The sequence below is a fragment of the Aquila chrysaetos genome, chromosome 9, assembly GCF_900496995.4.
Source record: "Aquila chrysaetos chrysaetos chromosome 9, bAquChr1.4, whole genome shotgun sequence".
NCBI lineage: Eukaryota > Metazoa > Chordata > Aves > Accipitriformes > Accipitridae > Aquila > Aquila chrysaetos.
Genome location: NC_044012.1, coordinates 15,970,507 through 15,986,770, shown reverse-complemented (window position 1 = coordinate 15,986,770; position 16,264 = coordinate 15,970,507). Strand labels below are relative to the sequence as shown.

The window sequence follows — 16,264 nt, the reverse complement described above, 5'->3', positions numbered from 1 at the left end:
GACATGTTCTAATGCATCTAAGATCTAGAGAGCTCAACGGAGGTGTTACTGTGTTAAAGTCTACATCCTTTTTCATCTAAGACCTCAGAATAAGTAGTCAAAATGCTCTTTTTTAGCTTTAAAAAACACATGTATGGCTATATCAAGATATCATCCCATCTCTAATGTGTTGCACTCAGATATTGTGTCACTTACATGCTTTTTCTTAAAGTATCTTGCAAAACAAGATACTGGATTCTTTGCAAATTAATGATCAGAGGCTCCCATCAGGCTGTATCTCATCAGTTGTCTTCCAGGACTCCTGTTTCCAGTCATCTCCTTGCTTCCTTCTTTAAAATAATCTCTGCCCCTTCTTTGACAAAGATGAGCTTTTCCGCAGATAAAAAAATGCCTCACTTGCTTCTGTATAGCATTGCTTAGACTTAGTAAAAGACGTTCCATTATTTGCTAGTCTTTACTTGCCATCTTGGCAAGATCTGCATTTTTATGATTTAGCAAGCTGTTTTCTCACCCTGAAGAATGTTGCCATTCTAGAGGCACAGTGTGTAGGATCAGCTCGATACATGGTCAGATCTGTCATCTTTCTAAATCTTCTCCTTTTACATGTGCAGAGTACTCTGGGGTGACATACTCTGTGTAGCTGCATCATCAAAACAGAGCAGGTACAAGTGATGGCCTCATCTAAAGATACCACTATGGGCAGAGTTACTGGCACAGCATATGATCTTGTTCCAGAGCTGTAGAGAAGCAGCTGTAGGTGAAGCTTTCAGTTCTCACCAGAAGAAATTTATCACTGAAACTGGCCTTTTATTTGTATCACCAATTAATGTCATATCTGTGTACAAAATTCACTCCGTAATACATAGTTAGAATTTAGTACTCTGCAAAATAACTGATGACAGGAGTATACCTGAATGGATTTATTTAGGTTAAATTGTGCCATGGGAGTGGTTGGAAATTATGGGTTATTTGAAAGCAAAGAAAATGATATTGTAGGGAAGGAAGATTTGCAATAAATTAATCAGTTATATAAAGTAGAGGTTTGTAATTTGTGTATGGGGAACCCCGTGTAAAATAGGGTTGTGGGGTTTTGTTGTGGGTTTTTTAGCATCCATTTTAGGGCATGTACACAAAATTTGAGATTGCTGGTCTTTTCCTTTTGTGATGCAAGTGAAGAATACTGTGCTCTGCCCTATTATTGTGCTTGAATTGGAACTGATGCCACCGTGGAAGCACTGTGGTTCTTTTTTGCATTCAGTGCCTGTGCAGTTCTGAAGCAGCCTGCAGGCGCTCTATTGTAGTTTGCCTCGCACAACACTTGGGGCCCAATTTTGAATGGCTTATGCATTAAAGAGACATTTTCCTTATTTTTCTAAATGTTTAGTGTTCCATGAGGCTATCTGTAAATTGTATTTGTTTAGTTTAGTACTACTTTTCAAAGAAAACACTTTCAACCTGTTACTTGATACTATGTTTTGCTCTTGCGTCCGATCAGATCATGTAGTATGTGTGTGCCTCTGTCTAGTTCACAAAATAAATTATATAATATATTGTCATGTATGTCTGTTGTTTTCTGGAATTTGACTAAGGCTTACAACTTCAAAGGTGAGGCTAGGCTTCTCTTTTGTGTTCAGAGAGGGCGACTAAACTATTGTGGCTGGCATTGTGGTAGAAGACTTGTGAGGCTCATCCTTTGTTTTAATCTTTAAGTGCCTCAGGAGTCATCCATAAAGGATGTCCCAGCGGGGGAGTTGAGGTCTTGTGGACAGTTGGTGGAGGGGGCAGTGTAAAAATTCTGGAAAAATCTGCAGATCTCCTTTCAGGATTTCCACTTTTGTTCCCTTTGGCTAAAATAAGTCTTTGAAAATGGTGCTGTGGAAGTGGGTAAATGAAAGAGAACTACATGGGGCTAAGGAATGGTGATGTTCTTTTGGGAGTTCAAGGCATTTATACAGTTTGAGAAAGAGAGTGGGGAGCTCAGTATTTGATAAAATCTACTGGAGTCCTCTAATTTGTTGGAAATAAAAAAGGAAAAATGGAAAAAAATTTAGGTTATTCCCTTGTTTAATTTGCTAGACTGGCACTAATTCTGCAGTTCACTTACTGTACTAGTTAATTTCAATATCCACTCTGCATTCTTGATTTCAACAGGGGAGAAGGTGGATGCTGAGGGCAAAAGGGTACTGGATTGGAGGGGGTTTGAGTGGAGCTTCGCAGCAAATTGTGCATACCCTTTTCACAGCTGTACCTGAGTACAACTCATGTAATTTTTTTTTTTCCATGAGGTTTTTAATTGTGGCATTGTTTTGCCACTTTAGTGAAGCTTCATGGAAATAATTTTTCTGATAAATTTTATAAAACTGGATGGAGATCCTGAAACAGAAAAGCTAAACTTGCAGGCAAAACCACAAGTAATATAGAAAGTCTTTTCTGACAGGTTCTAATTTCAAAGTTACTGCATGCTGCAAGGTTACTTAAATTTACAGCAGGGCAGAAAGCAGGTGCTCTAGAGATACTGTCAGCCTGTAGCCCCCATTTTTCATTCATGCACTGTTCCCTTTGCAAAATGAAATACGATTTTGCTTAAAAATCTTTACCTTACTCCGTAACCAGCTTTTTAAGGAGGAATCACAAACCAGCTCCAATTTCTGGTGTTAACTTATTTTTAAAGGCATTGATTAAACGTCCCAAAACAGTTACATGGGTCACATTTCCTGTTAAAATATCAGTGGAAGCTTGTGCTTCTGAAAACCTGTCAGGATGAGGCCCCTAAAAATGCACCGTATATGTCTCTATGCAAGCAAACAATGTGCAGAGGAGTGTTTCAATATTTTGAATAGTCTTTTGAGTAAAAACTAGTTCAGTTAAGTACCTTAGCTCTGTTCCATGGGAACGTTTGTTTTACACAATAGAATTCCCCCTTACAGTTGTCTCTTTTCAGAGAGGTTCATTTAATATTTGTCCATGGTACCACCAACTGCAGTGCTCATTGAATGGTCAAGAAGGAAAAGTGCCTGTTCTAAGCAGATTACAATCTAAGGACGGACAGCTAGACAGATAATATAAATGAGAATGTATAACAAATGCAGAAGAAGAAAGGGTTTGTCAGTGTGAGGGGGAGGAGAGACACTTCAGCACGGTGAAGTCATATTTTAATCACTCCGAGGAGTAACAACAGGTTGCATTATGGCAGGTCTTTTATTTAATGCTGGTGGGTTTTTTTTGTTATGTGACTGCCATAAAATGTATTTATATGTTTGTGCATAAGAAACTGCATACTTTCCATATAATATGTTGGTTGTCCTTTCATATTGAAAGAAGGTGGGTTTATTTCGAAACTCTAAATCTCACGCCAGTCTAAAACCTGCCCAAATGGCATTTATACCGGTGACTTGCCTGACAAGGGTTCTTTGTGAAGGTGCAAATGTGCAGCAGTCTCCCTGCTGTACAGTTAAACTTTCTGTGCATAAATCATTTTAGTAGATTGGGTCAGCGGAGGATTGCTTATAGTACATTGTGTGTGATTTAATATTATGCTATATGCAATACTGGAACTTAATTCCAAATCCCCCAAATGGTGTAACATGTATCAAAGATTGAGTCCAGCCTGTGTTTTAGCACCTAGAAGGCTGGCAGTATCAATGCTAAAGTGCTTATGATTCCTTAAACAATTAAAAATCTTTTGTTTCTCATAAAAACTTTTTGCAATATTGACACTTTGGGTGAACTGCTGTCCCAGGACCAGACCTGCACTGTTGTGAGATTCAGACCCACTTTCCTGGGGAAGTGGATGGGCTGGTGTGAGTGTTTCCCCTTTCATTCAGTCTGTTTCCTGTAAAAGTGGTTGTAGACTTGTAGTAAACCAATTTATAAAGGACGTGTCCTACACATACATAGAACAGGAGCAACAAGAAAATATCAGTGAAGATTTTGTTAAATTAAAATTCAGCAAAATTATGTACTCAAAATTGAGTAATTCAGATTTTATTTTTAAAAAATCAACACATTCATTGAAAGGAGAGTTGGCAATTTAATATTTATATTCTTAAGGAATCAGGCTGGAACTACATAACTTCTGTAAGATTAAACCAATTTTGTGTTCTTAACTGAAACCAGTACTGAAGCTCATGAAAGATTTCACTTTTTCTGTCCTCTCAGGATGTGAGGTGATTTTTCTGGGAGGTACAAGAAAAGATGAATTTTAGTTGTCTGGGCCATTGGACTTTATCAATCATTAATTACAAGAAATGGACTCCAGGCTTTCAGTTTGTCATCTGAGTCTGTATGAGAATTAGATTAAAATGTTAAAAAAGCAACTTTTTTTGGTTCTGGCTGATGTAAATTTTTGTAGTTACTTGTGTTTTAAAATTTGCTGTGGGATTTACAGTAGTCATAAAAGGTTTTGAAGAGGCTTGTAAACAAATTTTAAATCCTTTCAACTAGTGATACTAAGGTGAATTGACTGTCAGCTTTAATAAGACAGACTAACTCCTGTTGTCTTAATAATGGTCTTGCTCCTGGGCTGGCTGAGTGCAAGGGTGTCCGATTTTGCTGCTCATCGGGAAGAGCAGCGACCTGTCCCTGGGACAAGTGGCAAGACATGGAGGCACTGAGCAGGATGTTTTGGTAATGCTGTTGGGGAGCCCTGACGGGAGACAGCAGCGCTTCGTGTGCCGTGCAGCATCTCTCAGGGCAAGGTGCTCAGCAGCTGATGGACTCTGTCCTTGCAAGAGGTGGTATGTTGTTGCGAATGAGTGTCTCCCCAGTAGAGCAACAGGGGTTAGATAGCAATGGTCTGGTGCCATGTAGTGTTATTTCTTGGGTTTTTTTCACTTTCCTGTTTTTTCTTAGGGCTCCCATGTCTTCAAACTAACTGAATTAAAAACCATAACTCTAATGACTCCTTTCTAACGCTTTTTTCTGATGACTTTGTGGGCTAGAGAGCCCTAGAAAAGAGGTTAATCTCATTCAGGGAGAGTTCCCAGAGATCAGCTGGCCCAGGCTGATAAGTGTCCTCTCCCCTCCAACATACAGCATGTCACCTTGTCTCTTGAAGACAGGGAAAAAGTCAAGTGCATCATAGCGCAAAACCAAGGCCTCACCTTTTATCTACTGGCAGGTTACAGAAGCACTGAGTTGCTTCCCAATGAATTTCTATACTGCTTAGTCCTCTGATGGAGGTATTGGAAGAGACCATGTCAGCTGACTGTTTAGCTGGGAGAGAACTCGCATAGGAAGGCGAGGCTCTGTGCCCAAGAACTTACTATACTGTTCTTGATACAAGCATTTAACCTTTAGGAAAAAAACTGTTGATGACATGATTGTTCATTTTTATTAAGACTGAGTAATTTTTTTTTCACTTGCACACTTTTTAGCTGCTATTTTCTTGGTGAGATTCAGTGGGGAAATGCTGCAAAAGATCAAATAAGTTTCTAAAATAAATACTAGCATCTTCTGTCTTACATTTTTTTCTCCCATTCTTTTTTCACTTCTTTTCGTCTTTCCTTTGCTCAGTTTACATAAGATTTTTTTTTTCTGTTTAGGTAAAAAGTTACAAGAATGGACTTATGTTATTATTTGTCTAAGTTTCATCATAACTGACTTGCTGCTCTATTTAGTATATTTTTCAACAAATTATCTTTTGAAAATAGTAGGCACAGGTAATTATTTCAAGTCTTTTTTTTAATATATCAAAATAAAATGCCTTAAATCCTTCCCTCTTTTAGCCAGGTGGAAAATGTTGCACATTTTATTTTGATTCTAATTAAGCTGTTTAATACTCTAAGGATGGTATAGAGAAATGTGGAACTTCAGAAATAAGGTTAAGCTGCATATACTTAGGAAGAGTGCGTCTTTAAAAGGGCACTTCTAAGAATCAAGCACAATGATTCAGCAAAACCTCTATGTTCTGTGTCTATGTATGTGAAGAATCAGGCTTGATTCCTGGATTTTTGTTATTCATATGAAATAATATGTAAAAGATGTTTTCAGCAATGCTTTTCTATTGATGATGTTTCCAGTGACATTACAGGCTTTATGAAATTGTTCTCCTTTGGACTATCAGATTTTTGTAGCATATGGCACATGCCATATGAGGTACGTTGGAGGAGGAGGGAAGAAATCTTCAACCTAGTGCAGCAGTTGTGTAGTCTGGGAGTTTTAATTGAGAACATGCTTGGTTTAAACTCTGCTGCACTCTTAAGGATGGCTTCAGGTGTAGCAGATGTATATTTTGGGATATCCATTTTAAGGACAGCATTTGATTATCATACCCTCTTTTTGTCACTTTTTCCCCTCCCTGCCAGCTCAGGTGTTGTGCATCTGTGACGTGCCAGCAGTGTACCCTGTTGCATTGCAGGGAAACTGTCAGGTTAAAGCAGAGATGCATTTGATCCCATGTGAGCTATTACCTTGCATTGACAGGGCTTCTTTGTCCTTTTATAAATGGTTTAGTAGGACTTCTAATGTCTATTTCATCCTTCTATTGTAAGTATTTATTAAAAATGTAACAAGAAATCCTGGGCAGGTTTGTATTACAGGAAACTGAAAACTTCTATGGAAAAGTAAAGCAAGCTTTGAACTGCAGCAATGTGTGTATAAAACACACATATGCATAGAAATATGGTATTTATACTATCTCTACTGTTGTAAACAAGAAGTGAAAAATACCTTGCTCTGTAATTCCACCAGTCTAAACAGCAGGTTAACTCTGCAGAGCTTTTTAATTACTAAACTGCAACTGAGAACCTGTAATACAAACAGAGATATTCCCAAGGGACTGCACGTATTTCAGTTGAAAGGTGTCCTGCAAAAGAAGCAGCTGTTCCCCTCTAATGAAGCCCCCTGGCTTTGCCATTGTGATCTTAATATATCCAGCCAAATTGGCTATAAAGGTGCGTAGTTAGGTACAGACTCGGTAGAAATCCTTCCTCTGTGCCACACTAGGCCTTTTGGGATCTGGGCAGCTGACCCAGCACTGTGGGTATACTATACTGTTCATGAACTTCAGTATGAATTTAGTTCAGAAAGGGAGATGTGGCCTATGAAGAAGTTATGAGAAAGTTTTGGTCTAGCTGCAGTTCATACAAGTTATAACTGGGAGAGTACAGCCGTGAGGATAGTGCAAGTGGATTTTCTGAGTCACGCTATGGCTACGAAACTGTAGCACCCTTAGCAGGGCCAGCATGCGCTCTTTAGGTAATTCTTAGACACCTCTAAAAGATGCTCTTCAGTTTTGTTTTTTAAATGTATTGCATAAAGTATTCAGGAGGTCGTAGTTCATTTGCTGACAGTCAGTCCCAATTCCTGTAATCTCACCTGATGAGTGACAGGCTCATCTCTTCACAGAGCTGTAGTAGCTATGGTGGGGTTCTCGTGTTCACTGGAGTCCACCTGCATGGGTCTGATTGCAGCCTGTAAATTAAATAGTGTTCTAGCATTCACTCTGTAACCAGCACGATGCCGACCCATTCTGGTCATCAAGTTGAATTCAGTCATGTTTGAAACCCACATGACATTTCCGCTATGTTGCTTGTAAGGAGTTCTGAAATCTGCAGCCCTCCCTATGAAATATGCAGTTAAACTGATGGGTTTTTTTAACACTGAGGATCTGATAAATGATGTGAATTGCAGAGTCTGCCTAGTTTCTGTCTAGTACAGTTGTTGTTCTATAAGACCTGTAAAATTATAACACAGTTAATTTAGTGCTAAGAAAATGTAGCAGATTTTTAATTACAGCCTCTTTCTTTATGAAGTTCATAGTAAAACAGTTAGAACTTTAAAATGTAAACTTCAGAAGCCTTTGAGGTGGCCTGGAATTTCATCTCATCTTCCATGGCAGTTTTTTCCCCCCCCCCCCCCCCACTTTTTGGTAGTTAAAATAAGGATTAATTTGCTTGGAGAAAGCCATGTGTAGATGAGAATATGTGTGATTATTCAGGAATGCTTGTGAATGTGCAGGCTGTCATTGCATATTTGGAGTCGGATGTCTCTAGTTCCCAGAAAACAGCTTGCAGCAGTGTTCTCACCTTTGGCATAGGCAGTCATTGTGCTATACTCCTGGTCTTTGCATTGGCTGCCCAGAAAGTGCTAGGTTACTGTTAAGATAGCCTTTGGGCATTTAAGGTCCTTAACTGTGTAGGCACTGAGTATCATCTATGTTTTCCATTTTATTGGTTATTTGTTCTCTGAAACCACCTATTTCTTCTGCTTTTAAGTTGACAAGTAATTGCATGTTGGCACTGAGGTGAGTAAAAGTTCAGAGGCTTATTCTCAGGGGTCTTAATCTTCAGACCTATCTGAACTGGACAGGAAAACTCATGCAAATGCTTCTTTATACTTCTATTTTGGCTGTTTTGTGAACTATTTCCATATTTTTCTTTCAAATGAGAGGTGTAGTGCTAATATGGTGCCTGTGGATTAGCTTATTTGGTTTGTATTGGGGCCACCAGCACAAACCAGGAAAGACTGTGAAAGCTGTATATCTGAGGAGGCCAGATCTAAGGGTCATTGGCTCCTTGCACTTTTTTTTTTTTTATATGTCCCTTTATATTTTCCATCATGAGGGTTAATAGTATTCTGTAAACTATGTAAGGAGGAGTACAGTCCACCTTGAAACAATGCACTACTGCAGTCTAATATGCCTCTTCCTATTTCAACCTTGCTGCCTCACCATTCCTGGCTCTGGTCATCTCTTCCACATGGCAGTGAGACCTATGGACATTGATCGGAGAGGAGCAGAGCCCAGATGTGGAAGGGAAAGAGGTTTTATGCATAGGTGTTTTTGGGACTCTTTTTTTTTTTTTTACGATGTTGCTTCCCTCTGTGCTTCCAGATGGAGGTCAGGAGAACCCTGAAATTTGGCAAGGTGTAGTTTTGAGGTATAAATGGCTCATTTTTAAAAAAATGTCATTAGTATATGTGCTTCTGAATGTTTTATAGACCAGAATTTTAATACTGACTTTGGCTGTGCTTTAATGAGAACAGTTTTAAAATCTGGTTTTATAAATCTCAAAATTTCACTGTTGCTGGACCTGTGAGAAGAAAGCTGTGAGGACTGAATGCTTTTCCAGAAACTGTTCACTGGTGTGTGTATTGTGTTTTAATGGCAGATGATGGAGAGATTAGTTTTATTGAAAGTTTTTCCTCTCTCAATTTGACCTTTGTGATTTTGTGATTTTTTTTTTTAAATTTTTTTTTTAAGTTGTCACCTTGTGCTGGCATTTACCATACTATCCTTAGATTAGCTTGATTTCAAGCACTTGAATAAAGGTCTCCTTTAAAGAAGGAAGGATGAAATGTAACCTGGTTTTGATTGTACTAGACAAAGTCAAAGACCGTTGTAAGCCAAGGGTGTATACTGTCCAGGACACACATTATTTTACTTGTTAGAAAACGTGTGCATCTTTGTTTCATTATTTCTTCCTGGTAAGTGGACATTTTGTAAACTCCTACCTGAGGGCATGGCACCTCCAAAAAGGACTGTGTCAAGGTTAGTTGTAATGAGTAAAATATGCAAATTCAAATTAAAAATATTTTCTTAATCGAGGATGCATAAATTATTCCCAGTGGGCACCTAAGTGACAATAAATTTCGCATGCCTGGGAATTAACATGCCCCACTTATATTACTTTACTGTTCCATTAAAAAAAAAATGCATTATTCATTTAAATGGTTTCTACTGTATTTAGCTTCTGAAAAAGAGATCCAACTGTTATTTTGAGGCCTAAATTTGAGCAACATACAGAACAATTGTGTGTGTGCTTGCATACTAAACTTGCAAAAGATGTTACATTTAACATGTCTTTAAAAGTACAAAAATAAAATCATACAAAAAAAGGTATACCAATACAGCTAATTGCTGTGATTGACTGAAACAATGTCAGCATTTCTGATATCTCATTTTAGAGTATTCAGAAGCTTTCTGTACATGTCTAAATCTTTTGAGCTGTGGCTGCATCCCTGTTAAACCCACACTGTGGCCAGGCAATACAGTGCACTAGCATATATTTTCCTGTCCTCCTTTCAGTGTTGTTTGACTGTCCCCTGATCTGCTGTGCAGCTGCTTCTGCAGGCAGTGCTGCTCTGCCCACCCCATGCAGGGGTGAGAGGGTAAGAAAGAAGCTGGACCTGAAGCATGAATTTTCAAGAGGGACCAAGGAGTGTTTGAGGTGGGAATAGGTAGGAGGTAATGAAGATCTGTGGGGATGGTGTATGGAGCTCTTGGCTGTCCCTTTGTGGCTGTCTTTTGATAGTCTTTAACTGCCAGTCTGTTCATATGAGCAGCAGTTATTAAAAATGGGGGCTAATTTATCTGCACACATTCTCCTTCTTAGCTAAGCAGGTTTGAATGTCCAAGGGTTTCTGTACAGTCTTACTGAGTGTATACGGAGCACTTTGTAGCTAATCATTACTTTTTTTAAAGCCCTTGGAGGTGCTTTATAATCCTAAGGATGCCATACAAACTCAGATTCCCTCCATGTAAATCATTTACAGTGGGATTTCAAAAGTGCTCAGCCTAACCCTGCTTTCTTAGAAATCAATTGTTAAGGTCCTCGTGACTTCAGTGGGAGTAGTTACGCCAACACAGAGTGCTTTGAAAATGCCTCCCTAAACTGTAAATGAGAATATACATTTGAGAATGTTACAACCTAATTTTTATACTGAGCTTGTGATGCTAGTAACTGAGTGCCCTAGATTTAGCGCTGTATCTACTTGATTATGTCACTTCACCACCTTGTCTGAATTTGAAACTGTAATTCATATTTACACGGGATTTATTCTTTTTGCCTCTTTGGTCCTTGTATTTTTACTGTAGTGGTTATATCAGTCCAGATGTAGACCTGTGCCCACACAGACATTTAAGAAGCTCTTTATCCTAGCTACTTCAGTATGCATAAGTATAAGATGTTTTCTTTTTTGTTGTTTTCTTTTTTTTTTTTTTCCCCTGCCTGTACATGTTTACGGACAAAATGGTTGTGGTCTAAACTGAGATATTGTTTGGATTTGCACGTTGGTGGGTTTTTTTTGGGGGGGGGGGCAGTTTTTTTCTTTGAAACATCTGAATAAATATTTAAGTGGCCCTTTATAAACATTGGCATAGTTCATTGTTCAGTTATGACTCTAATGTTAGAAATACTAAACTATGACAGGTTTTAAAGAATATTTAAAAAACTGAGTCTGGAGGTAACAGCTTTATTACTGCATGATGACTTGACCCATATTTCCTAACATGATTTCCCTACTGTAACTCATTCATGTAAGTCTAATGATACCAGTTGACCTTGACAGCTAGACCTAAAAGCCAGTGGTTGTCCTCTTTTTTTAGGATCTTTTAGGTTTTTCTTATTTTAGTTTTCAGCATTTTCAAGAAATGCCTTTTAAATAAAGGATGCCAAAAATTCTACCAAGAAAGTGTAACTAATTCTACCAACAAGAATTTTTGCAATTCCTTTGAATCTTGGGATCGAGTATACTTTACATATAGTTGCACAGAGATACCTCTCTCTAGCATAAATACTTAATACCTGTGTAGCAGAGAAATAGTACTAATTACACAGCCACATGGAAAACGGTTATCAAATACTTTTGAGTCCTTTAGTGAGTGATGACTCTGCTATTGTCATTTAGGATTATTCTTAACCTTTAGTTCTCCCTTTAAATGATTAATTTTTATTTATTTGGTCTTTTAAAATCCCCCTACTAGTAAATATTTTTCCACTTTCCTCAAGTGGAATTTCCAACTAAAGAACTTGGCTTGATGCCTAGGGTCAATTTTAGTGGTAATGATGAGTTTAAAGTCAGGTATTTTAAAATCCACTAGGTTAGAAACATTAGGCTTCTGCATAATAGTGTAAAGGAGACACCAGCAGCTTTCCGGTGGGCATGTCACTTTTAGCTCTGAGATCACATCTTAAAACTTGCTTTGAGCCCTTTAAGAGCAAACCTGAAAACCACCTCATTACTATGCATAGAAAAACTACTTTAATCACTCTGAGATTTCTAAAATGTATTTGTTAAAATCTTTTTCTCATTCTGAGGCTGATATCATTTGACTAAGGGCACTGAGGGAGCCCGACTTGAGAGGTATTGGGACATGAAAATATTGGAAATTCTTATAAGCAGTGTTTAAAATAGCTTTTCTGTAAATGATTTGGTTCACACAGAAAATGTGATCATCTGGTGCTGTGGTTTGGCAAGCACTCTTGATGAATATGAATAAATTCACAGGTGATTTCACCTTTTATGAGTAACATGACCATGTTTAATTTGTCGTAACAACTTTTCTAGCATCATGAATTCTCCCCTTCTTGTGTTTGCCAGTAGCGTAGGCAAGAGAGAGATGGAGCTGCTGGAGAGAGTCCAGCGAAGGGCCATGAAGATGATTTAGGGACTGGAGCATCTCTCCTCTGAGGAAAGTCTGAGAGCTGGGACTCAGCCTGGAGAAGAGAAGGCTCAGGGGATCTGATCAATGTACCTTCAAATACCTGGAGGAAGGGTACAAAGAAGTCAGAGTGAGGCTCTTTTCACTGGTCCCCAATGACATGACAAGAGGCAGTGTCCCGCTTTTGCTCTTTGCTCTGTACCCATCTGCAAAAAGCACAGATCCAGAGTCCTTTGTCCTTGTTAGCCAGACTTAAACAGTCCTCTTCACACAGGATCTCTAATGCAGCCCCCCTAAGCCTTCTTGTCTGAAGCTACTGTCTGAATCTTGCATCAGGATGCCCTGAGCTCGGGTGGCAGAAGTGTACTGCCTGCTTGGCTTGACTGAGTAGGATGAATTGGTCAAAGAGAGTTCAGTGTCTGCTTCTGAAGTCTGCATCTGCTTTCTACCATCTCAGTCTCATTCCTGTACCTTACAACCCTGAGAAGAGCTAACCCACACAGGCTGCATGCATTCCACAGCAATCCCTTTCAAGACCTTTCCTATGAAACCAAGCCATCCTGAACAAAAGGAGAGCCTTCACGTATTCCTTTGTAAGGACAAACTCATTAGAGCAGAGATGTGATGTTGGGGTGAATATGTGTGACGAGAGGGTGCAATGATAAGAAATACTTGTGCTGGCATATCTATCTGTTCATACCAGATGTTGAAAGCATCATTGAAGGACAAAATACATAGGTTTCAGTGTTTGGTATTTTGTTGTTGTTGAGCTGATTAAAAAAAAAAATCAAGTAGGGATTATTTTTTTTTTTTGCAGAAACAATTTTTGGGTTTTGTTTGGCCTTTATGTTTTGTTTACTTATACTTGATCATGATAGTAGAGGTATTTCAAGTAAGAAAGGGGCCCTGTGATTGGTATTGAGAAGGCAGGAGGGAGCCCCATGTTACGTAGATCAGTAAGTTGTTGTCTAGGAAATTTGTTTTTATATTGTTTATTAGAAGGCAATGAGATGACTGTGAAAATTTTGAGTGCCTTCATTGTCTGTTACTGAGAAGCAGGAGTATTTTGTGAATTGGTAACAATCACATAGAATAAAGTTAATTCATGGAATTATTTTTATAAAGCTGTTTTTATTGGAGATACCGTTTGAAACTGAAGATAAATGTCATGAAAGACATAATTCTCCTTCCACTGAAATACTTTATACTTTCCGCATTTGAGAAATAACCTGAAAGTGGAGGAAATATTTTGCTCATTAGAGACTTTAATAATTCTTTTATATAACTCCTGTTCAGTCAGATAAAGAGATTTCTAGATTTTGGCCTGGAAACTAATAAAGATCCCTTTCAAATACTAGAATCAGCATAGAAGACTTGGAAAAAAAAAATCATGATTAGAAATTCTCTAAGCTGAATGCAAACTGAAGTTGGCATTTAAATCTATCTCTAACACTGATGTGATGTATGTGATGCTAAGACTTTTTTTCCTTAAATTCAGGGCAAAGTGTTTTGTTTTCATGGGTTTTTTTAGTTTTGTTTATTGAAAAAGGTAGTTTGTTTACCTCGTAGCCAAGGAAAAGCAAAGCAAGTAATAACTGGGGAAGAAGAGACTGATGGTTGCTAAATATTTGCAGTTGTTTCACTGGCAAAGTGTGGGGTTTTGGGGGGTTTGGTTTTTGCAGGAGGGAGTGTTGGTCTTTCTGTGGAGCTTGCTTGTTTTTTGTTTTGGAGTGTTGTGGGTTGTTGGTTTGTCATCTTTTTGTTTGTTTTTTTCTTTTGGAAAATAGATATTTAACGCAATAAAAATATCCTTTTTTTCAGTTTCATTTAATAACTGCACAGAGTTCTGTGGGTAGTGGGTAGGGTTACTGCTAAGCTGGATATTAAGCTTATGAAATGTTAATACAGATCTTCAAAAATATTTTGATAGATGTTAATATTGAAACAGCATTGGAAAATGGGGGAGTATTTCAACATAACTAGCTCTTGTAGTTTGATCACCTGATCCAATATTTTTGAATCCTTGCCCTTGCTGGGCTGGAATATGAAATTAAGCATTCAGATCTGGAAACCCCAGTCTCTGGAGAATTTTGCTCTTTTGGAAAAGGCAACTCTGTCAGCACAAAGGCATTTCTGGAAGGCATTTCAATGAAGACATGAAACTGTAGAGGCCACATAGAGAGAAGGAGAGCAGGGAAGAGATAAGGAAGAGTATGGGTGAAAAAATGTTAGAGAAACACTGGTCCAACCCCATTATTTTGTGCTAAGTTAAGTAGCCCTACAGTATGAAAACTTTTTTTAGTAAAACCACAAAAAATCAACAAAAAATGGTTAATGCATTACTGTTAAAATGAAGATGACACCTGCTGACTTGCTCTGTTTTTATGTGCAAACCTGTTTTTTATAATTCTGTTTCTGCATGATTCTAGTTGTTTGAGAAAGTTTTAATATAGACTTGAAATATCTTCTAATTGAAATTGATTAATATGTGTTTCACTGCTTTTGTGTGGTCTCATGGAATGTATTTTTACATTTAGAATTGGTGATTTTTATTTTTATCTGCTACATAGTGCAAGTCGTTGATGTAACTTCAATGTGTGCTGGATTAGCTTCTACTGTTAACATTCCTTTTTATTTCCAGTTGCTGGAATTATTGCAGCTGATTTTGCCCCAGGCACGGTTCACTGGGGAGTTGGTACCTGGGGTTCTGTTGATATCCCTGTCACTGGCAAGGTAAGGAGAGGTTGACTTGCATTCGCTATGAGTAGCAGGCTAGAAATAAATCATTTTAATATGCTTTCTGAAGATAAAAAATTAGGAGGGGCAGTGGGTGTCTTGCTGATTATTTATATGCATGCCAGTAGTAACAGGAACCTTGACCGTGCTTCTTGAAATAATATTCTTTCTTACTGATGTGTTGAGAAACAGCTCTTGCTTAAACAGTGGAGGAAGTAACCTATTTCAAAGGGACTATTTTCTGTTTGCCAAATCAAAATGATTTTTTTTCCTTGGAAAAAGCCCTCCTAAAAGAATATCTGTAACAAAAAGTCTACCGTAGAAGTATGAAATTTTAGCCTCTTCTCCATTCCACAAGTTTCTTGTGTGGTACCTCAAACCCAGTTCATAAAAAGCTTGTGCCATGTGTCTGTTTAGTCGTCTGTTGTGATGCTTGCTCTGATGATACTGGACCAATAAAATAACTTGATTTTCAGAAATGCTTACTAATTCCTTTTTTTGTAACAGCATGGAAGGAGTTATACAGCTGAATGACATTTGTTTAGTTAGTCATGTAACATGAGCATCTTTCAAAAGAAGCCAGCACTGAGAGTGACCTCTTTTTAAAAAAGACTCAGTTTTGACAAGTCTGTGCTTAGTGTTTGAATACTAGTGAAATGAATTATTTCCTTGCAACAATGCCATATTTAGCACACTAATAGAAGAGAGGAAGGAAAGTGGATCTTTGATAAGCTAATTATTTTTGGAACTTGCATCAGAGTTTAGTAAATCAGCATGCTGCATCTGCAGTGCTAACCAAACTAATCTAAAATACTTGCCTCCCTGTGGAGGTATAGAAATGTCATAGTCCGTGGAGACCTGCACTGCATTTATGCAGGTCTGCCTTTTCTGTCATAGATTCAACAGACCTTTCCAGAGAAGAGCTACAGTACTTTAAACAACCTTAACATGGGGTTTAAAGAGATTAATGAATATCAGCCTTGTACTAAATAAATCTTTATCACTTGCTTTACCTACTACAGTAATTGCCTCAGTGCAGTGGAACCCATTCAGTCTGCCAGCTTGCCATTAATCTCAAATACATCTTTGACAAAAGAATCTACCTTATCTTCATTTTGTGTGTGTGTGTATGCAAGATCTGGCACT

General features: G+C 38.1%; 1 long non-coding RNA gene across 3 annotated transcripts in view; it reads left to right on the top strand.

Moving 5' to 3' along the window:
• The window catches only part of LOC115345818, a 131,197-nt gene that overhangs the window by 30,389 nt on the left and 84,544 nt on the right, over positions 1–16,264 (top strand). For all 3 annotated transcript variants that reach the window (XR_003924938.2, XR_003924937.2, XR_003924939.2), the window contains exon 7: positions 15,024–15,115. This is a non-coding gene — a long non-coding RNA (uncharacterized LOC115345818). The remainder of the gene's footprint in view (positions 1–15,023; positions 15,116–16,264) is intronic.